Genomic DNA, 23,560 nt, shown 5'->3' on the forward strand with positions numbered 1-23,560 from the left:
CTAAAGTAGTTGTATAGAAACAGCCACTGTGGAACTTGAGTATTTATAAACAGAGTTTGGTGTTGTGTTCAAATGTAGCTTAAACTAACTTATTTTGATACATATTGAATTGTCTGCATGGAAATAACTGTACTCATGGCCACTGGGAAGCATACATTAGGAAGTCAATTTAAATGACTAATTCCTTAAATTTTGATATACAGCCAGGTAAAATGCTTAGTTTTTCATTTTCCCTCGAGTTTGGGCTGAGTCACCTGGCACTTCCAATCCTTTCATATTCTCACAACTCTGACCCTCACATCCTGAACTACTATCTGAATAGTCAGCTTCTCCTTGTCCCTCATTCCGAAGGTCCAGTCCTGGGAATCCAAGGGAATCATAGAAGTCTGTTTCAGCCAGATTGGTGTTGGGAGGTTAGTTCACAGGGACAGGAGAGGCATGAAATGGGTGGGGTGATAGCTCTGTGGCGTATTTATGCGGCTAGAAGCCAGAGAGGTGGGGAGGTCAAAACCCAGGTGTTTTCAATGTTCTCGAATCCACAGGGTCTTGTTTTCAGGTAGATTGAGAGCTAGGGTTCTGATAAAAGCTGTGAGCTCAGGCAAGAGTTGGAGAGGTTTTGGTGAATCTTTTCTTTTTTTTTTCAATATATGAAATTTATTGTCAAATTGGTTTCCATACAACACCCAGTGCTCACCCCAAAAGGTGCCCTCCTCAATACCCATCACCCACCCTCCCCTCCCTCCCTCCCACCCCCCATCAACCCTCAGTTTATTCTCAGTTTTTAAGAGTCTCTTATGCTTTGGCTCTCTCCCACTCTAACCTCTTTTTTTTTTCTTCCCCTCCCCCATGGGTTTCTGTTAAGTTTCTCAGGATCCACATAAGAGTGAAAACATATGGTATTTTCTTTAATAAAAAGAATGAGGAAGAAAGCAGGGCACTGGAGCTTAGAAAACAAACATTGCTGATTTCACACTTAGATGTTGGATATTGTTATCCTATTTACCAGTAAAGCTCTTTAAGCGCTGGGACTGTCTTATTCACTTTTATATCTGACACCCCACCCCCATTTCTGCCTAGTGCAGTGTCTAGCAAATGGTAGATGCTCAGTAAATATTTATAGACAAAGAAAAGCTGAAGATGTATGGAACTGGCCAGGGAAGTGGAGATAGAAGTGTTTGAGGTTCTGTCTAACCCTGGAAAACCTGACTGGGTCATAACCTTTACTTTTTATATTTTCTCAGAAGAAAAGAGTACCAGTGATTTGAAACCATAAACATATTGCCTGCTAACTAACACTTAAGCTGTATGGGTAACTGTTTGAATTGGACTAGGAGGGTTGTATAATTCTAGGTATAATAGCAATTTAACTATTTTGGTGTTTTTTTCTTTATGTTTAATAGACTTATTGAGATATAATTGTACAATAGACTGCACATATTTAAAGTATATGAATATATAATTCATATTATATGTGTATATATTGTATCATATTATATATATGTATATATATATATGTATATGTATATAAAATCTCCATGAAAGCATTGCAACAATGAAGGTCATGAACATATCCATCACTCCCCAAAGTTTCCTCTTGCTCCTCTGTAATCCCTCTTTCATGCTCCTCCTCCCATAAATGACCATTAATCCACTTTGCTGTTGCTACAGATTAGTTTATATTTTCTAGACTTTATATATATATGGAATCATAGAATATATACTCTTCTTGGTCTGGCTTCTTTAAGCATAAATATTTTAAAATTCAAATATTATGTGGCATGTATACTTCATTCATTTTTATTGATATGTAGTATTCCAGTGTGTAGATATACCATATTTTTTCATTTACCTGTTGATGGTCACTTAGGTTATTTCCAGGGGTTTTTTTGGCTATTACTGATAATGTTACTGTAAACATGCATCTACAAGTCTTTGCATGGACATAGGCTTTAATTTCTCATGAGTAAATAGCTAGGAGAGGAATGACTGGATCATAAAGGAGGTGTACACTTAGCTTTTTAAGAAACTACCAAATTGTTTTCCAAACTAGTTGAAGCATTTTACATTTCCACCAGCAGTATATGAGAATTCCAGTTCTTCCACATCATCTCCAACACTTGATATACTTTTTTTTAATTTAACCATCCTAATATGGTGCAGTAGTACCTAATTATGGTTTTAATTTGCATTTCTTAATTACTGATTTAGATGAACATCTTTTCATGTGTTTATTTGCTATTGTGTATCTTCTTTGGTGAAATATTTGTTCAGACTTTTATGCATTTTTAATGGAGTTATTTATTTTCTTATTGTTAGGTTAAGAGAGTTGTTTATGTATTCTGCATACAAATCCTTTATCAGATATAAGCACTGCAAAGATTTTCTCTCAGTGGGTGGCTTGTCTTTTCACTATCTTAACAGTGAAGTTATCGTTCATGGAAGTTTAATTTTAATTTTGATGAGGCCAAATTTATCAATTTGTTCTTTTATGTATTGTTTTTGGTATCATTTGTAAGATACATTTGCATAACCCAAAGACACAATTATTTTATCCTATGTTGGCCTCTTAAAAATTATGATTTTTACATTTAGGCTGTCATTAACTTTGAGTTAATTTTTGTATATTATGCAAGATATTGGTCAAAGTTCATATTTTTGCATTTGGATACCAAAGTGTCTCCTTTCTTCAACAAATTACTTTTGTATATTTGTCAAAAATCAGTTCTCCATATATGTGTGCCTATTTCTGAATTTCCTATTCTGTTACATTAATTATTGTCCACTTTATAACAATAACATACTGTCTTGATCACAGTAGCTTTATAATTTTTGAAATCAGGTAATGTTAGTCTCCCAACTTTGTTCGTCTTTTTAAAAGTTGTTTTAGGGGCACCTGGGTGGCTCAGTTGGTTAAGCGTCCGACTTCAGCTCAGGTCACCATCTCGCGGTCCGTGAGTTTGAGCCCCGGGTCGGGCTCTGGGCTGATGGCTCAGAGCCTGGAGCCTGCTTCTGATTCTGTGTCTCCCTCTCTCTCTGCCCCTCCCCCGTTCATGCTCTGTCTCTCTCTGTCTGAAAAATAAATAAAAACATTAAAAAAATTTTTTTTAAATAAAAGTTGTTTTAGACCACAACACTATGAAACTAGAAGTCAATCACAGGAAAAAGTCTGGAAAGACCACAAATTCATGGAGGTTAAATAAAGCTACAAGGAAACAAAAGAAAAATTACATGGAAACAAATGAAAATGAAAGCACAATGGTCCAAAACCTTTGGGATGCAGCAAAGGTGGTCATAAGAGGGAAGTGTATAGTAATACAGGCATTTCTCAAGAAGGAAGAAAAGTCTTAAATATACAGTGTAACCTTACACTTAATGGACCTAGAAAAAGAACAACAAACAAAACCTAAAACCAGCAGAAGAAAGGAAATAATAAAAATTAGAGCAGAAATAAGTAGAAATTTAAAAAAACAATAAAACATATCAATTAAACCAAGAGCTAGTTCTTTGAAAAAAATCCATAAAATTGATAAACTTCTAGCCTAACTTATCAAGAAAAAAGAGAAAAGAACCAAGTAAATAAAATCACAAATGAGAGAGGAAAAATAACAACCAACAACAAAGAAATTGAATCAGTAATGAAAAAAACCCTCAACAAACAAAAGTCTAGGACCAGATGGCTTGACAGGCAAATTCTACCAAACATTTAAAGCAAATTTAATACCTATTCTTCTGAAACTATGAAATAATATATAAAATGAAGGAAAGCCTCAAATTCATTCTATGAAGCCAGCATTACCCTGATTCCAAAACCAGATAAAGACCCACAAAAAAAGAGAACTACAAGCCACTATCTCTGATAAACACAAATGCAATAATCCTCAACAAAATATTAGTAAACTGAATCCAACAATGCATTAAAAAATTATTCACCATGATCAAGTGGGATTTATTCCTGGGTTGCAAGGGTGGTTCAATATTTGCAAATCAATCAATGTGTTACATTACATCAATAAGAGGAAGGATAAGAACTATATGATCATTTCAATAGATGCAGAAAAAGCATTTGACAAAGTACAACATCCATTCATGATAAAAACTCTCAACCAAGTAGGTTTAGAGGGAGCATACCTCAATAATATAAAGGCCATATATGAAAAACCCACAGCTAATATCATCCTCAATGGAGAAAAACAGCTTTTCCCCTAAGGTCAGGAAGAAGACAAGGATGTCCACTCTCACTACTTTTATTAAACATAGTACTGGAAGTCCTAATCACAGCAATCAGACAACAAAACGAAAAAAATGGCATCCAAATCGATAAGGAAGAAGTAAAACTTTCACTATTTGCAAATACCATGACACTATATATAGAAAACCCTAAAGACTCCACCAAAAAACTGCTAGAACTGACAAATGAATTCAGTAAAGTCAAAGGATACAAAATTAGTGTACAGAAATCTGTTGCATTTTGGGGCACCCAGGTGGCAAAGATGGTTAAGCGTCCAACTTAGGCTCAGGTCATGATCTCGCCATTTGTGAGATGAAGCCCCATGTCGGACTCTGTGCTGACAGCTCAGAGCCTGGAGCCTGCTTCAGATTCTCTGTCTCCCTCTCTCTCTTCCGCTCCCCTGCTCTCTCTCTCTCTCTCTCTCTCTCTCAAAAAGGAACATAAAAATTTTTTAAAAGAAATCTGTTGCATTCCTATACATTACTAATGAAGCAGCAGAAAGAGAAATTAAGAAAACAATCCCATTTAAAATTACACTCAAAATACTAAGATACCTAGGATTAAAGGTAAACAAAGAGGTAAAAGATCTGTATTCTGAAAACTATAAAACATTGATGAAAGAAATTGCAGATGACACAATGAAATGAAAAGACATTCCATGCTCGTGGATTGGAAAAACAAAATATTGTTCAAATATCTATACTACCCAAAGCAACCTATACATTTAATGCAATCTCTATCAAAATACCAACAACGTTTTTCATACAACGAGAGGAAACAATCCTATAATTTGTATGGAACCTCAAAAGGCCCTGAATAGACAAAGTAATTTTGAAAAAGAAAAACAAAGCTGAAGGTTTTACAATTCCAGACTTCAAGTTATATTGCAAAGCCATGGTAATCAAATCAATATGGTACTGGCATAAAAATAGGCACATAGATCAGTAGAACAGAATAGAAAACCCAGAAATAAACCCACAACTGTATGGTCAATTAATCTTTGACAAAGCAGGGAAGAATATCCAATGGGAAAAAGTCTCTTTAATAAATGGTATTGGGAAAACTAGACATCCACATGCAAAAGAAAGAAACTGGGCCACTTTCTTATACCATACACAAAAATAAATTCAAAATGGATGAAAGACCTCAGTGCGCCTGTGTGGCTCAATCAGTTGAGTGTCAGACTCTTGATTTCGGCTCAGGCCATGACCTCACAGTTGTGAGATTGAGCCCTACATCAGACTCATGGTGCCTGCTTTAGATTCTCTCTTTGCCCCTCTGACACTTGCTCTCTCTCTCTCTCTCTCTCTCTCTCTCTCTCTGCCTCTCTCTCAAAAATGGAATAAAGACCTAAATGTGAGACCTGAAACCATAAAAATCCTAGAAGAGAACAAAAGCAGTAGCTTCTTTGACATCAGCCATAGCCTGATATGTCTAGATGTCTCCTGAGGCAAGGGAAACAAAAGCAAAAATAAACTATCAATACTACATCAAAATTAAAAACTTCTACACAGTGAAGGAAACAATCAACAAAACTAAAAGGCAACCTTACAGAATGAGAGAAGATATTTGCAAATGACATATCCAATAAAGGGTTAGTATCCAAAATATATAGGGAACATATACAGCTCAACACCCAAAAAGCAAATAATCCAATAAAAAAAGTGGGAGAAGACATAAATTGACCTTTCTCCAAGGAGGACATGCAAGTGGCCAACAGACACATGAAAATGTGTTCATCATCATTTACTATCATCATTACCATCAGGGAAATGCAATTCAAAACTACAATGAGATATCACCTCAACCCTGTCAGAATGACTAAAATGAACAACACAAGAAACAACCAGTGTTGGCAGGGATGTGGGAAAAAAGGAATCCTCTTGCACTGTTGGTGGGAAGGTAAACCGGTGTAGCCACTGTGGAAGACAGTATGGTGGTTCCTCAAAAAGTTAAAAATAGAACTACCCTAAGATCCACCAATCACACTACTGGGTATTTATCCAAAGAATACAATAATACTAATTCAAAGGAATATGTACACCTCTATGTATGCAGCAGCATTATTTGCAACAGCCAAGGTATGGAAGCAGCCCAAACGTCCATCAGTTGATGAATGGATAAAGAGGTGGTATATATGTACGATGGAGTATTACCCAGCCATAAAAAAGAATGAAATCTTGCCATCTGCAGCAACATGAATAAATCTATAGAGTATAAAGTTAAGTGAAATATGTCAGAGAAAGACAAATGCCATATGATTTCACTCATATATGGAATTTGAGAAATAAAACAAAGGGGAAAGAAGGGAGAGAAACCAAGAAACAGACTTCATAGAGAAAAATCTGATAGTTATCAGAGGGGAGGGGGTTAGGGGATGGGTTAAATAGGTGATGGGGATTAAGTGGTGCATTTGTCATAATGAGCTCTCGATGCACTATGGAATTGTTGAATATATTGTATACCTGAAATTAATATAACACTGTATCCTAACTAACTGGAATTAAAATGAAAACTTTTTTAAAAAGTTTTATCCATTCTGGGGCACTTGTATTTCCATGTAAATTTTAGAATCAGCTTATAAATTTCTACAGAAAAGACGTCTGGGATTTGGGTTGAGAGTGTATGGAATCTGTAGATCAATTTGGGGAAGATTGGCATCTTAATGTCTAGGGTTCCGGCCTTATGAACATCTATTTCTCCATTTATTTATATCTTTAATTTCTCTCAGCAGCATTTTGTGGTTTTCACCATATGGATCTAGGACATCTTTTGTCAGCTTTATCACAAAGTATATAATAATTTTATGCTATTTTAAATTTCATTTTTACACTTTAATTTTCTATTCACCTTTACTAATATATAGACATACAGCTGATTTTTTAATATTGATCTTATATCCTGCAATCTGGCTGGACTCATTTATGATCTCTAATAGTTCATTTGTGAATTCCTTAGAATATTTTAAGATCCTGTCATCTATGAATGAAAACAAAGTTACTTCTTCCATTCTGTACCATATTCTTTTATTGTCTGATTGCACTGGTCAGAGCCTCTTTTCAATGTTAACTGGAAGTGGTGAGAGCAAACATTCATCCATCTTATTTCTTATCTTACAGTGAAAATCATTCTCTTTCATCATTGAATGTGGTATTAGCTGTGAGTTTTTATAGAAGCCATTTCTGATTGAGAAAATTTCCTCCCATTCCTAGTTTATGAGTGTATTTAACATGAATGATTATTGAATTTTGTAAAATGATTTTTGTGTCTATTGATTGTGATATGGTTTTTGTCCTGTGTCCTCTTATTATGGTATATTCATACACTGATTGATTTTAGTATGTTGAACCAACTTTGCATTCCTAGGATAAACCCCACTTGTCAAGACGTATAGTTATTTTTATATGTTGCTGAAGTTGATTTGCTAGTATTTTGCTGAGGATGTTTGCATCTATATTCATTAGAGATATTGGTCTATAGTTTTCCTATGATGCCTTTTTCTGGTTTTGGTATAAGGGTAACACTGGACTCATTGAATACTTTGAGAAGTATTCCCTCCTCTTATGTTTTTTGGAAGAGTTTGTAAAAAGTTGGTATTCTTCATTGAATATTTGATGGAATTCACAAGTGAAGCCAACTAAGCCTAGAGTTTTCTTTCTGGAAAGGTTTTTAACTACAAATCTAATTTCCTTAATAATTATAGGGCTACTCATGTTATCTATTTTTTATTAAGTTTTGTTAGGTTGCATTCTTCAAAGAATTTGTTCATTTTATCTATGTCTTCAAATTTATTAGCATAAAGTTATCAAAATATTCCCTTAATATCTTTTAAGTGTATGAATAATCTGCAGTGATGTTACTTCTCTCATTCTCAGTATTGACATTTGTTTCTTCTTTTATTCCTTCCTGATCAGATAAGCTAGAGGATTTTTAGCATTCTTAGTTTTGTAAAGAATTAGATTTTGGTTTCATTGATCTTTCTCTATTTTGTATTTGTTTTCTATTCCATTGATTTTTGCTTTGATAATTATTATTTCCTTTCTCTTACTGTTTTGATCTACTTTGCTCTTCTTTTTAGAAGAGTTTTTTTTTAAATATAGATATTTAGTGCTATAAATTTCACCATAGGTGCTGCTTTAATGTCATCCTACAAATTTTAATATGTTGTGTATTCATTTTAATTTATTTAAAACTATTTTTAATTTCCTTTTAATTTCCTTCTTCAACCCATTAGTTCTTTGGAAGTTTGTTATTCAGCTTTCCAATGTTTGGGGAATTTTACAGAGGTCTCTATGTTTGATTTAATTCCATTGTCGTTAAAAAAAACCTTTTTGCTGTGACTTAAAACTTTTAAAATATATTGAGATTTGTGTTGTGGCCCAGAATATGAGTTATCTTGGCAAACGTCCTTTGAACATTTACACCCGAAAAGAATGTGTATTCTACTGCTGTTGGATGCAGCATTCTATAAATGTTAATTGGGTCAATTGGTTGATTTTGTTGCTTAAGTTTACTATATTCTTTCTGATTTCTCTCTATTCTATCAGTTTTTCAGAAAAAGATACTGAAAAAAAACAAAAGATACTGAAATCTTATACTATAAAAAAAGCAAAAGTTACTGAAATCTTATACTATAATTGTACGATTTTCTATTTCTTCTTTACATTTTACTACTTTTTCTTCAAGTGCTTTGAGTCTGTGTTATTGGGGACATAAAAATTTAGGATTGTTATGTGTTCTTGGTGAATTGAAGTCTTTATCATTATGGGATAGCCTTCTTTATTTCTGGTAATTTTCAGTGACTCTTGAAATGTTTAATCCCACTTCTGTAATTACATGTGTAATAGGCCATTTTCAGTCGTCCCACAAATCACTAATACTCTTTTCATTTGGTTTTTAAATTCCCCTTTATCCCTGAGTTTTATTTTGCCTGGTTTCTATCTATATGCCTTCTGTTCACTAATCTCTTCCTCTGCAGTGTCTACAATGACGTTATTTAATCCAGTGTATTTTTCATCTCAGACATGATATCTTTCATCTCTAGAAATTTTACATGGAATTTTTCTGTATCTCTATCCTTTTAAACATCAGGAATATAGTTATAATAATGGAATAGTGTTAAGATAGCTGTTTTAATGTTCTTGTCTACTAATTCGTGTCTGTATCAGTTCTATATTTGTTCTGATTTATTGATTTTTCTACTCATTATGGATTGTGTTTTCCTGTTTCTTTTTATGCCTGATAATTATTTTATTGGATGTACAATATTGTCAATTTTTTTGCTTTAATTTGGGTTTTCCAGCTTTATTGAGGTTGATTGGCACATAAGATTGTATATATTTAAAATTATATATGTAAAGCTTGATGACTTGACATGTGAAATTATTTAATTTGTGAAATGATGACCACAATCTGATTAATTAACACATCTAGCACCTCACATAGTTGCCATTTTTTGTCGTTGTAGTTGTTAAGAATGCTTAAGCTCTACTCTATTGGCAAATTTCAAATACACATCACAGTATTATTAATTATAGACACCATGATGTACATTATATCCCCAGAGTTTATTCATCTAATAACTGAAGTCTTGTATCCTTTGAACAGTGACTCCTTATCTCCAAGCCCCAGTAACCACCATCCTACTATTTCTATAAATTTAGCTTACTGTTGTTGTTGTTTTTAAAGATTCCACATATAAGTGAGATCATATAGTATTTGTGTTTGGCCAGTTTCCCTTAGCATACTGTTCTCTAGGTTCATCCATGTTGTTGCAAATGACAAGAATTTATTATTTTTCATGGCTGAATAATATACCATTTATATAAACACCACATCTTCTGTATCCATTCATCTTTATCTTTATCTATTCACCAGTCAATGGACACTTAGGTTATTTCCTTATCTATCCATTGTGAATAACGCTGAGATGTACATGGAAGTACAGTTATCTCTTTGAGATACTGATTTAGTTTCCTCTTGCCATATATCCAGAAGTAGGATTTCTGGATTATATTGTAGCTTTATTTTTAATTTTTTAATAACTTCCATACTATTTTCCATAATGGCTATACTGATTTACATTCCCGCCAACAGTGTACAAGAGTTTCCCTTTTTACACATCCTTAACAACACTGGCTATTTGTCATCTTATTGATAAAAGCCATCATAACAGATAAAGGTAATATCTCATTGTGCTTTTGATTTGTGTTTTCCTGATTATTAGCAATATTGAATATCTTTTCATGTACCTGTTGGCCATTTGCATGTCTTCTTTAGAGAAATGTCTAAACTCTTAGCCAATTTTCATTTATTTTTTGTGTGTGTGTACTTTATTTTTTAATTTTTTTACAACATATGAAATTTATTGTCAAATTGGTTTCCATACAACACCCAGTGCTCATCCCAAAAGGTGCCCTCCTCAATGCCCATCACCCACCCTCTCCTCCCTCCCACCCCCAATCACCCCTCAGTTTGTTCTCAGTTTTTAAGAGTCTCTTATGCTTTGGCTCTCTCCCACTCTAACATCTTTTTTTGTTCCTTCCCCTCCCCCATGGGTTTCTGTTAAGTTTCTCAGGATCCACATAAGAGTGAAACCATATGGTATCTGTCTTTCTCTGTATGGCTTATTTCACTTAGCATCACACTCTCCAGTTCCATCCACGTTGCTACAAAGGGCCATATTTTGTTCTTTCTCATTGCCATGTAGTACTCCATTGTGTATATGAACCACAATTTCTTTATCCATTCATCAGCTGATGGACATTTAGGCTCTTTCCATAATTTGGCTATTGTTGAGAGTGCTGCTATAAACATTGGGGTACAAGTGCCCCTATGAATCAGTACTCCTGTATCCCTTGGGTAAGTTCCTAGCAGTGCTATTGCTGGGTCATAGGGTAGGTCTATTTTTAATTTTCTGAGAAACCTCCACACAGTTTTCCAGAGTGGCTGCACCAATTTGCATTCCCACCAACAGTGCAAGAGGGTTCCCGTTTCTCCACATCCTCTCCAGCATCTATAGTCTCCTGATTTGTTCATTATGGCCACTCTGACTGGCGTGAGGTGATATCTGAGTGTGGTTTTGATTTGTATTTCCCTGATGAGGAGTGACGTTGAGCATCTTTTCATGTGCCTGTTGGCCATCCAGATGTCTTCTTTAGAGAAGTGTCTATTCATGTTTTCTGCCCATTTCTTCACTGGGTTCTTTGTTTTTCAGGTGTGGAGTTTGGTGAGCTCTTTATAGATTTTGGATACTAGCCCTTTGTCCGATATGTCATTTGCAAATATCTTTTCCCATTCCGTTGGTTACCTTTTAGTTTGTTGGTTGTTTCCTTTGCTGTGAAGAAGCTTTTTATCTTCATAAGGTCTTAGTAATTCATTTTTGCTTTTAATTCCCTTGCGTTTGGGGATATGTCGAGTAAAAGATTGCTACGGCTGAGGTCAGAGAGGTCTTTTCCTGCTTTCTTCTCTAGGGTTTTGATGGTTTCCTGTCTCACATTCAGGACCTTTATCCATTTTGAGTTTACTTTTGTGAATGGTGTGAGAAAGTGGTCTAGTTTCAACCTTCTGCATGTTGCTGTCCAGTTCTCCCAGCACCATTTGTTAAAGAGACTGTCTTTTTTCCATTGGATGTTCTTTCCTGCTTTGTCAAAGATGAGTTGGCCATACATTTGTGGGTCTAGTTCTGGGGTTTCTATTCTATTCCATTGGTCTCTGTGTCTGTTTTTGTGGCAATACCATGCTGTCTTGATGATGACAGCTTTGTAGTAGAGGCTAAAGTCTGGGATTGTGATGCCTCCTGCTTTGGTCTTCTTCTTCAAAATTACTTTGGCTATTCGGGGCCTTTTGTGGTTCCATATGAATTTTAGGATTGCTTGTTCTAGTTTCGAGAAGAATGCTGGTGCAATTTTGATTGGGATTGCATTGAATGTGTAGATAGCCTTGGGTAGTATTGACATTTTGACAATATTTATTCTTCCAATCCATGAGCAGGGAATGTCTTTCTATTTCTTTATATCTTCTTCAATTACCTTCATAAGCTTTCTATAGTTTTCAGCATACAAATCCTTTACATCTTTGGTTAGATTTATTCCTAGGTATTTTATGCTTCTTGGTGCAGTTGTGAATGGGATCCGTTTCTTTATTTGTCTTTCTGTTGCTTCATTGTTAGTGTATAAGAATGCAACTGATTTCTGTACATTGATTTTGTATCCTGCAACTTTGCTGAATTCATGTATCATTTCTAGCAGACTTTTGGTGGAGTCTATCGGATTTTCCATGTATAATATCATGTCATCTGCAAAAAGTGAAAGCTTGACTTCATCTTTGCCAATTTTGATGCCTTTGATTTCCTTTTGTTGTCTGATTGCTGATGCTAGAACTTCCAGCACTATGTTAAACAACAGCGGTGAGAGTGGGCATCCCTGTTGTGTTCCTGATCTAAGGGAAAAAGCTCTCAGTTTTTCCCCATTGAGGATGATATTAGCTGTGGGCTTTTCATAAATGTCTTTTATGGTGTTTAAGTATGTTCCTTCTATCCCGACTTTCTCAAGGGTTTTTATTAAGAAAGGGTGCTGGATTTTGTCAAAGGCTTTTCTGTATCGATTGACAGGATCATATGGTTCTTCTCTTTTCTTTTATTAATGTGATGTATCACGTTGATTGATTTGCAAATGTTGAACCAGCCCTGCATCCCAGGAATGAATCCCACTTGATCATGGTGAATCATTCTTTTTATATGCCGTTGAATTCGATTTGCTAGTATCTTATTGAGAATTTTTGCATCCATATTCATCAGGGATATTGGCCTGTAGTTCTCTTTTTTTACTGGGTCTCTGTCTGGCTTAGGAATCAAAGTAATACTGGCTTCATAGAATGAGTCTGGAAGTTTTCCCTCCCTTTCTATTTCTTGGAATAGCTTGAAAAAGATAGGTGTTATCTCTGCTTTAAACGTCTGGTAGAACTCCCCTGGGAAGCCATCTGGTCCTGGACTCTTATTTGTTGGGAGATTTTTGATAACCGATTCAATTTCTTCGCTGGTTATGGGTCTGTTCAAGCTTTCTATTTCCTCCTGATTGAGTTTTGGAAGTGTGTGTGTATTTAGGAATTTGTCCATTTCTTCCAGGTTGTCCAATTTGTTGGCATATAATTTTTCATAGTATTCCCTGATAATTGTTTGTATCTCTGAGGGATTGGTTGTAATAATTCCATTTTCAGTCATGATTTTATCTATTTGGGTCATCTCCCTTTTCTTTTTGAGAAGCCTGGCTAGAGATCTGTCAATTTTGTTTATTTTTTCAAAAAACCAACTCTTGGGGCGCCTGGGTGGCACAGTCGGTTAAGCGTCCGACTTCAGCCAGGTCATGATCTCGCAGTCCGTGAGTTCGAGCCCCGCGTCAGGCTCTGGGCTCATGGCTCAGAGCCTGGAGTCTGTTTCCGATTCTGTGTCTCCCTCTCTCTCTGCACCTCCCCCGTTCATGCTCTGTCTCTCTCATTGTCCCCAAAATAAATAAACATTGAAAAAAAAAAACCAACTCTTGGTTTCATTGATCTGCTCTACAGTTTTTTTATACTCTATATTGTTTCTTTCTGTTCTGATCTTCATTATTTCTCTTCTTCTGCTGGGTTTAGGCTGCCTTTGCTGTTCTGCTTCTATTTCCTTTAGGTGTGCTGTTAGATTTGGTATTTGGGATTTTTCTTGTTTCTTGACATAGGCCTGGATGGCAATGTATTTTCCTCTCAGGACAGCCTTCGCTGCATCCCAAAGCGTTTGGATTGTTGTATTTTCATTTTCGTTTGTTTCCATATATTTTTAACTTCTTCTCTAATTGCCTGGTTGACCCACTCATTCGTTAGTAGGGTGTTCTTTAACCTCCATGCTTTTGGAGGTTTTCCAGACTTTTTCCTGTGGTTGATTTCAAGCTTCATAGCATTGTGGTCTGAAAGTATGCATGGTATAATTTCAATTCTTGAATACTTATGAAGGGCTGTTTTGTGACCCAGTATATGATCTATCTTGGAGAATGTTCCATGTGCACTCAAGAAGAAAGTATATTCTGTTGCTTTGGGATGCAGAGTTCTAAATATATCTGTCAAGTCCATCTGATCCAATGTATCATTCAGGGCCCTTGTTTCTTTATTGACCGTGTGTCTAGATGATCTATCCATTTCTGTAAGTGGAGTGTTAAAGTCCCCTGCAGTTACCACATTCTTATCAATAAGGTTGCTTATGTTTATGAGTAATTGTTTTATATATTTGGGGGCTCCGGTATTCGGCGCATAGACATTTATAATTGTTAGCTCTTCCTGATGGATGGACCCTGTAATGATTATATAATGCCCTTCTTCATCTCTTGTTACAGCCTTTAATTTAAAGTCTAGCTTTTCTGATATAAGTATGGCTACTCCAGCTTTCTTTTGGCTTCCAGTAGCATGATAAATAGTTCTCCGTTCCCTCACTCTCAATCTAAAGGTGTCCTCAGGTCTAAAATGAGTCTCTTGTAGACAGCAAATAGATGGGTCTTGTTTTTTTATCCATTCTGATACCCTATGTCTTTTGGTTGGTGCATTTAATCCATTTACATTCAGTGTTATTATAGAAAGATATGGGTTTAGAGTCATTGTGATGTCTGTATGTTTTATGCTTGTAGCAATGTCTCTGGTACTTTGTCCCACAGGGTCCCCCTTAGGATCTCTTGTAGGGCTGGTTTAGTGGTGACGAATTCCTTCAGTTTTTGTTTGTTTGGGAAGACCTTTATTTCTCCTTCTATTCTAAATGACAGACTTGCTGGATAAAGGATTCTTGGCTGCATATTTTTTCTGTTCAATACATTGAAGATCTCATGCCAATCCTTTCTGGCCTGCCAAGTTTCAAAAGAGAGATCAGTCAGGAGTCTTATAGGTCTCCCTTTATAAGTTAGGGCACGTTTATCCCTTGCTGCTTTCAGAATTTTCTCTTTTTCCTTGTATTTTACAGTTTCACTATGATATGTCGTGCAGAAGATCGATTCAAGTTACGTCTGAAGGGAGTTCTCTGTGCCTCTTGGATTCCAATGCCTTTTTCCTTCCCCAGTTCAGGGAAGTTCTCAGCTATGATTTCTTCAAGTACCCCTTCAGCACCTTTCCCTCTCTCTTCCTCCTCTGAGATACCAATTATGCGTATATTATTTCTTTTTAGTGTATCACTTAGTTCTCTAATTTTCCCCTCATACTCCTGGATTTTTTATCTCTCTTTCTCTCAGCTTCCTCTTTTTCCATAACTTTATCTTCTAGTTCACCTATTCTCTCCTCTGCCTCTTCAATCCGAGCCATCGTCATTTCCATTTTATTTTGCATTTCGTTTAAAGCGTTTTTCAGCTCCTCGTGACTGTTCCTTAGTCCCTTGATCTCTGTAGCAAGAGATTCTCTGCTGTCCTCTATACTGTTTTCAAGCCCAGCAATTAATTTTGTGACTATTATTCTAAATTCACTTTCTGTTATATTATTTAAATCCTTTTTGATCAGTTCATTGGCTGTTGTTATTTCCTGGAGATTCTTTTGAGGGGAATTCTTCCCTCTGGTCATTTTGGATAGTCCCTGGAGTGGTGCGGACCTGCAGGGCACTTCCCCTGTGCTGTGGTGTATAACTGGAGTTGGTGGGCGGGGCTGCAGTCAGGCCTGCCCCCAGCCCACCGCTGGGGCCACAGTCAGACTGGTGTGTGCCTTCTCTTCCCCTCTTCTAGGGGCGGGATTCACTTTGGGGTGGCGTGGCCCGTTGGGCTACTTGCACACTGCCAGGCTTGTGGTGCTGGGGATCTGGCGTATTAGCTGGGGTGGGTAGGCAAGGTGCACGGGGGCAGGAGGGGCAGGCTTAGCTCGCTTCTCCTTAGGTGATCCACTTCAGGAGGGGCCCTGTGGCAGCAAGAGGGAGTCAGACCCGATGCTGGAGGGGTGACTCCGCAGAAGCGCAGAGTTGGGTGTTTGCGCGAAGCAAGCAAGTTCCCTGGCAGGAACTGGTTACCTTTGGGATTTTGGCTGGGGGATGGGCGAGGGAGATGGCGCTGGCGAGCGCCTTTGTTCCCTGCCAAACTGAGCTCTGTCTTCCTGGGGCTCAGCAACTCTCCCTCCCCTTGTCCTCCAGCCTTCCAGCTTTCTGAGCAGAGCTGTTAACTTATGACCTCCCAGGTGCTATGTCCCCGCTTGCTGTCAGAACACACTCCCTCCGGCCCCTCCGCTTTTGCCAGCCAGACTCGGGGGATCTGCTTGGCCGGTGGGCCGCCCCTCCACCCCGGCTCCCTCCTGCCAGTCTGTGCAGCGCGCACCGCCTCTCCGCCCTTCCTACCCTCTTCCGTGGGCCTCTCGTCTGTGCTTGGCTCCAGAGACTCCGTTCTGCTAGTCTTCTGGTGGTTTTCTGGGTTAGTTAGGCAGGTGTAGGTGGAATCTAAGTCATCAGCAGGATGCGCAGTGAGCCCAGCGTCCTCCTAAGCCGCCATCTTCCCTACCTCTGCCTCGTAGCCCATTTTTAAATTGGATGGTGATTATTATTATTTTGTTGTTGAGTTGTATAAGTTATTTATATATTTTGGAGATTAACCCCTTATCAGGAATATGGTTTGATGGTTTTCTTCTGGAAGTTTTATAATTTCAGGTCTTATAGTTATGTCTTTAACACAGTTAAAGTTAATTTTTGTGGGTGGTGTAAAATAGGATTCTAGCTCCACTATTTTGCACGTGGACATCCAGTTTTCCAACACCATTTATTGAAGAGACTAGCCTTCCCTTATTGTGTGTCCTTGGCACCCTTGGCAGGGACTCTTTGACCATATATGTGTGGGTTTATATATGTGTGGGTTTATATCTGAGCTCTCTGTTCTGTTCCATTGGTCTATGCATCTGTTTTTATGCCTGATTTGATTACTCTAGCTTTAAATAAAGCTTGCAATTTTTATTGCTAACTTGCAATAAAGTTTGAAATCAGGAGTGTGATACCTTCAGCTTTGTTGTTGTCCTTTTTCTTCCTTAAGACTGTTGGCTATTCAGGGTCTTCCATGGTTCCATACAAATTTTAGAATTGTTTTTTCTATTTCTGTGAAAAATGACAATAGAATTTTGATAGAGATATAGGGTTTGCTTTGAAGCTGTGCATCACTTCAGGTAGTGTGGATATTTTAATAATATTAATTGTTCCAATCCATGAACACAGAATATCTTTCCATTTATTTGTTTCTTTCTCAATTGCTTTCATTGATGTCATCGTTTTCAGTGTACAGATCTTTCATTTCCTTGGTTAAATTTATTCTTAAATCTTTTATTGCTTTTGGTGCTGTTGTAAATGAAATCATTTTCTTAATTTTTCTTTCTGATAGTTCATTGTAAGTGTATAGAAATGCAACTGATTTGGGGCGCCTGGGTGGCTCAGTCGGTTGAATGTCCGGCTTCAGCTTAGGTCATGATCTCACAGTTTGTGGGTTTGAGCCCCGCATTGGGCTCTGTGCTGACAGCTTAGAGCCTGGAGCCTGCTTCGAATTCTGTGTCTCCCTCTCTCTCTGCTCCTCCCCTGCTCATGCTCTGTCTCTCTCTTTCCCTCAAAAATAAATAAAAACATTAAAAAATTAAAAAAAAGAAATGCAACTGATTTTTCTACATTGATTTGTATCCTGCAACTTTACTGAGTTTATTTATTCTAAGTGTTTTTTGTAGAGTCTTTAGGGTTTTCTATATATATTAGATACGTAATATTCACACAAAGACAATTTTACTTCTTTTCTGATTTGGACACATTTTATTCCCATTTCTTGCTTACTTGTTCTGGCTGGTACTTTCAGTACTGTGTTGAATAGAAGTTGTGAGAGTGGGCATCCTTGTCTTATTCTTGATCTTAGTGGAAACACTTTCAGCTTTTCACTGTTGACCATGTTAGCTATGGGCTTGTCATACATGGCCTTCATCAGGTTAAGGTGCATTCTACACCAAATTTTTGAGATTTTTTTTGCATAAAACGATGTTGAATTTTGTCAGAGGGAGCGTTTTCTGCATCTGTGGAGGTGATCATATGATATTTATCTTTCATTCTGTTAATGTTGTGTATCACATGTATTGGTTTGCATATGTTTAACCATCTTTATCTCCCAGGGATAAATCCCACTTTATTCTTTTAGTTTTTCAATGTTTATTTATTTTAAGAAAGAGAGAGAGAGAATTTGTGCATGAGCGGGGAGAGAAAGAGAGAGAGACAGAGGCAGAGAGACAGAGAGACAGAGAGACAGAGAGAATCCCAAGCAGGTTCCACACTGTCATTGCAGAGCCGAGGGCAGGGCTCAATCTCACAGTTCATGAGTTCATGACTAGCGCTGAAATCAAGAGTCTGACACTTAACCAAGCCACCCAGGTGCCCCCCACTTGATCCTTTGTAAATGCTGTTGAATTTGGTTTGGTAGTATCTTATTGAGGACTTTTGTATCTATATTCATGAGAGATGTTGGCCTGTAATTTTCTTCTCATATAGTGTCTGTCTGACTTTGGTATCAGGGTAATGCTGACATTGTAAAATGAGTTTAGAAGTGTTCCTTCCACTTCAGTTTTTGGAAGAATTTGAGGATTGGCATTTATTCTTTTTTTAATGTTTGATAGAATTCATGAGTAAAGTTGTCAGGTCCTGGAATTTAATTTGGGGGGAGGATTTTGATTGATTCAATCCCTTGACTCATTATTGATCTCTTCAGATTTTCTATTTCTTCATGATTCCATGTCTCTAGGAAAGTATCCATCTTTTCTAAGTCATTCAATTTGTTGACATATAATTATTCATAGTAATCTTTTATGATCCTTTGTATTTCCGTGGTGTCAGTTATAATGTTTCCTCTTGCATCCAATTTTATTTGAGTCTTCTATTTTTCTTATTCTAGATTAAGGTTTATCAATCTTGTTTATCTTTTCAAAAACACAGATCTTAGTTTTTATCTTTTTTATTGTTTTTCTAGTCTTTATTTCATTGATTTCTGCTCTGATCTTTGTTATTTTCTTTTATCTGCTAGCCTTGGTTTTAAGGTTATTTTTTGTTTTCTATTTCCTGGGAATATAGAGTTAGGGTTTTTTTTTATTTGAGATTTTTCTTTCTTCTTAATATAGGCATTTATCACTATAAAATTCCCTCTCAGAATGCTTTTTAATGCATCCCATAAGTTTTTGTGTATTGTGTTTCTGTTTTTATTTTTTTCAATAATTTTTAAATTTCCCTTTTGATTTCTCATTTGACCCATTGGTTGTTCAGGAGTGTGTACATATTTGTGAACTTTCAAGTTTTCTTCCTTTTATAGATTTATAGTTTCATAACAGCATGGTTGGAAAAGGTACTTGGTATGATTTCAATCTTCTTAAATTTGTTAAAACTTGTTTTGTATTCTAGTATATGATCTATCTTAGAGAATGTTCTGTAGGCACTTGATAAGAATGTGTATTCTGTTGCTATTAGATGGAATGTTCTGTATGTTTGTTAGATCAATTTGGTCTACAGTATAACTCAAGTCCAATGTTACTTTATTGATTATTTTTGCCTAGAGAATCTACACATTGTTGAAAGTATGGTGTAGAAGTCGCTTACTATTACTGTATTATTGTTTAGTTCTCCCTTTGAATCTCACAGTACTTGCTTAATATATTAGATGTTCCAATGTTAGGTACATATATATTTATAATTGTTATATATTATTAATGAGTTGACTCCTTTATCATTATATAATGACCTTCTTTCTCTCTTTTTATAGTTTTTTACTTAGCCTATTTTGTCTGACAGACGTATAGCTACCATTTGCATGGAATACCTTTTATCATAGTTTCACATTGAGCCTGTATGTATCCTTAAAGCTGAAGTAAATCTCCTGGAGGCAGGATATATTTGGTTCTTACTTTGTTTAGCACTTTATGCCTTTTGATTGGAGAACTTAATCTATTTTCATTTAAAGTAATTACTGAAGTGCCCCTGGATGGCTCAGTCAGTTAAGAGTGCAACTTCAGCTTAGGTCATGATCTCACGGTTCACAAGTTTGAGCCCTGTATCGGGCTCAGTGGTTCAGAGCCTGAAGCCTGTTTCAGATTCTGTGCCTCCCTCTCTCTCTGTCCCTCCCCTGCTTGTTCTCTGTCTCTGCCTCTGTCTCTCTCTCTCTCTCTCAAAAATAAACACTAAATTTTTTTAATAGGTAAATTTTGATAAGGTAAGGACTTACTAATACTATTTTATTGTTTTCTAGCTTTTTTAAATTCCTTTTTTCTTCTCTTCCTCTATTGCTGTCTTCCTTTGTGAATTGAATTATTTTCTGTAATGGTATGATATGATTCCCTTCTATTTATCTTTTATGTATCTATGGTAGTTTTTGGCTTTGTGGTTGCCATAAGATTTACATAAAATATCTTATAACAGTCTATTTTATCCTGAAAACAACTTAACTTTGATTGTATTCAAAAACCATTTTGAATAGTTTACTGGACAAATACAGATCTCTATTTTGGGGGGTTCAGTTTCTGGAAAACTTTGTTCCTTTGGTAATATATTTCCTTTATTTTCATGGTCTTTGAAGTCTTGTGTCTTGCCTTTACATTTGAAGTAGAATTGACTTTCTCCAGTTTTTACCAACTGGAGGGAGAGTTTTGAGAGAGAAATGCCTTCCATTACCCTTCTAGGGATTCTGAAGTTTTCTCAGACATTTTCTATGGTTACACTTGCTCCACACTTGTTGTCCCTCCTGGAGGGGAGGGAGATTCTTAGGATTTTATGCCTTCTCTCAGTCCTGCAAAGCCAGGTCAGGTGTTGATAACCTCCTATGCACTTTCTCTAGGCAATGCTGAATGTTCCTGTTTTTGTGCTTTCTCTCATTTCCACAAAGTTGGGCTGGCTTTCTGTATACACTCACTAGCCATCTGTAAAGTCTCATATTGCCACCCTCATGTTCACCAACATCTGACTACAGGGGTGAAGGGTATGTGTAGGTGAGGTACATGGAGCATTGGAGGTGCCCATTAGCCAGTTGGGGGATTCCACAGTGATTCTTAGATAGGCTTCCTGATGGAGTTCATGAAGCAGTTGGTAGCATCTGCTTCCCTTTGAAGCCCTCTGAGGGCCCTGAGTACTGATCTCCCAAGCCCCTCTATGTCCCCCAGTTGTATAGCACACCTCAGTATGCTGGATGGTGCAAGAAAGGAATAAGACTCTTTTCCAGCATCCCACATAGCTGGGGAAGTCACACACTCTCACTTTCCCCATGGAAAAAAGTCACAGGTCAAGAAGGTCTCTCTGGTACTGGGCTGTGTCACCTTGGGACAGGGGTGAGGTGGGTGAAATGAAACTATTCCTCCTGAGTTCTTCAATGTGTCCAATCTCAGATATCCCTTGCTACAACAGTGTGTTGGAATCTCTCTTCTGGACTCCTGGACTTCCACAAAGGCATTCTTGTCATAAGTGATGGTGAAAATTTTTGTCCTTTGAGAGGAAGACGGTAAAACTCCTATCCTACCATTTTACTGATGTCATTCTTCCTTGATATTTTTGTATTTCAATAAATATTCTTGAGCTTTGTTCTGAGATGCAGTTAAGTTACTTGATAATAGTTTGGTCTCTCATGTCTTGTTTTTAAAATTTTTTAGGCTGGTCCAGAGCTGTCAGTGTTTAGTGTAGCACTAATTATTCTCCACTACTGAGGAAAGATCCCTTCTAAAAACTCTAAACGATGCCTCATGAGGTATAAGGTTTTCCAATATTACTGGTGGAAATAAACTTATTTCCAGCCTTGTGTGAGTGCTGAGTACTGTTTCTCCTAATCTTTTTGAATGGGTCTTTCCACAAACATCTAGTGATTTCTTCACATATATGTGCTAATCAGTACTCTGCTGAGTACTACAGAGAAAGCCTTCACAAATCTTTGGAGTTCTCTCTTTGTGCATCTCTCCCTTCTCTGGTACTCTGTGCTGCAGTCTAGCCACCTTTGTCTCCCTGGATTCTCCATTCTATCTCTTCAATTCAAGAATTCTGAGGGCTCCACCTGAGTTCCCCTCCCTGAGCTACAACCTGGTAACAGTCTCAAGCAGTAGGCTCTTGATCAGGAAGTCTTCATGCTCACCTTTTCTGTTTGTTTCTCAGGAATCACTATCCTTCACTGCCTGATGTCCAATGCCCTGAAACTGTTGTTTCATTTTTTTTTTCTTTTCTATTTGTTTCAGGTAGGAGGTATGGTAAGTCTGGACCTTGCTATTCCATCTTGGTTGGACATGTAAGTTTAACTACTTTCTAATACTTGAGATTTTTTACATAATAGAAGCTAAAAGAAAGCTCTTTTTTACATTAAATTCACACTTAATGTAGTATAGAGGTTAATTGCATGGTTCTACAGCCACAGTTCATGGGTTTAAATATTTTTCTGTCATTTGCTACCTGTATGACCTTACACAATTTATTCAATTTGTTTGTGTCTTGGCTTTCTCATCTATAAAATTGAAATGATACTGGTACATACCTCAGAGAATTTCTGTGAGAATTAAATGAGCTATTAATATGAGTACAGTGCTTATAATAATCAGTATTTAGCTCAGTTAGCTGTTTCTGCTGTTCTTGTTCTTGTTATCTGAGAATAATAAAATTAACACCTGCCATCAATACATGATTCCCACTTTCCAGGAGTTCACAATTTAGCTAGGAATACAAACCCATTAATTAAATACTTCATGAAAAATGAGTTGATAAACTGAGTTGAATTCACTATGTGCAGAGAATGTACAGGCCAATGTCAGTAAAAGTGGACAAAGAAGAGGATATAGGTCTATATTAGTTTCCTATGGCTGCTGTAAAAAATTACCACAAATTTAGTGACTTAAAACAACACAGAATTATTATCTTACTATTCTAGAGGTCAGAAGTCTGAAATGGGGCTCACTGAGATAAAATTAGAGTTGGCAGAACTGTGTTCCTTTTCCCAGCCTCTAGAAGTCACCTGAATTCCTTAAGTTATGCTCTTCTTTATCTTCAAAGGCAGCAATGACCAGATGAGTCATTCTCATATTACATCACTCTAACCCTGATTTATCTGCCTACCCCTTCCACATTTATGGACCCTTAAAATTATATTGGGATCACCTTGGATAATCCAGGATAATTTCTCTTTTTTAAAGTCAACTTTAATTCTATCTGCTACCTTAATTCCCCTTTGCCATATAAAATAACATATTCATAGTTTCTAGGATTAGGAGAAAAAAAACATATTTGGGAGGTCATTATTCTGCCTACCATAAGGTGAAACTGAAACTGGACTTGAAAGAGGACCAACATACTGGAAACTCACATCTGGGTCCTTCATAAATTGTGGGTATTTC

Source organism: Prionailurus bengalensis, chromosome X (assembly GCF_016509475.1).
Source record: "Prionailurus bengalensis isolate Pbe53 chromosome X, Fcat_Pben_1.1_paternal_pri, whole genome shotgun sequence".
NCBI classification, from domain to species: Eukaryota; Metazoa; Chordata; class Mammalia; order Carnivora; family Felidae; genus Prionailurus; species Prionailurus bengalensis.